We start from the raw sequence: 471 nt of genomic DNA on the forward strand, positions 1-471 counted from the left end.
TGATTGGAAAACTATGAGAATTCAAATTAGAGATTAGGACTATAATGGATACAAAAGATCCGCTTTTTAACCAAGCATGAAAAAAAAAAACCGATTTAACAACACTTGTCTGCTCTGTGCTGTAGAGTTGGCTAGATCAAAGGTGCAATGAGTGATCCAGCCTTTATTGGAAAACTATGAGAATTCCAATTAGAGATTGAGGATTCTAATGGAATCAAAAGCCTCGGCAGAACACGGTAATCCCAAAATGAAATCATTTCAACAACACGTGGTCCTTTCTCCGGGTGTTCTATGGTTGGTCTGAAATAAAGGCAAGAATGGTTCAATTTGATTGGAAAAGTAATTGAGAATTCAAATTAGAGATTGAGGATTGACACAAAAGACCACAAAACCAAGAACGAAACAAATGGACACAAACACCGCTCAAACGCAAGAAGTGTCCAATTTAATGAAAAGTATGAGAATTCAAAT

Source organism: Prunus mume, linkage group LG2 (assembly GCF_029339155.1).
Source record: "Prunus mume cultivar Tortuosa linkage group LG2, ASM2933915v1, whole genome shotgun sequence".
NCBI classification, from domain to species: Eukaryota; Viridiplantae; Streptophyta; class Magnoliopsida; order Rosales; family Rosaceae; genus Prunus; species Prunus mume.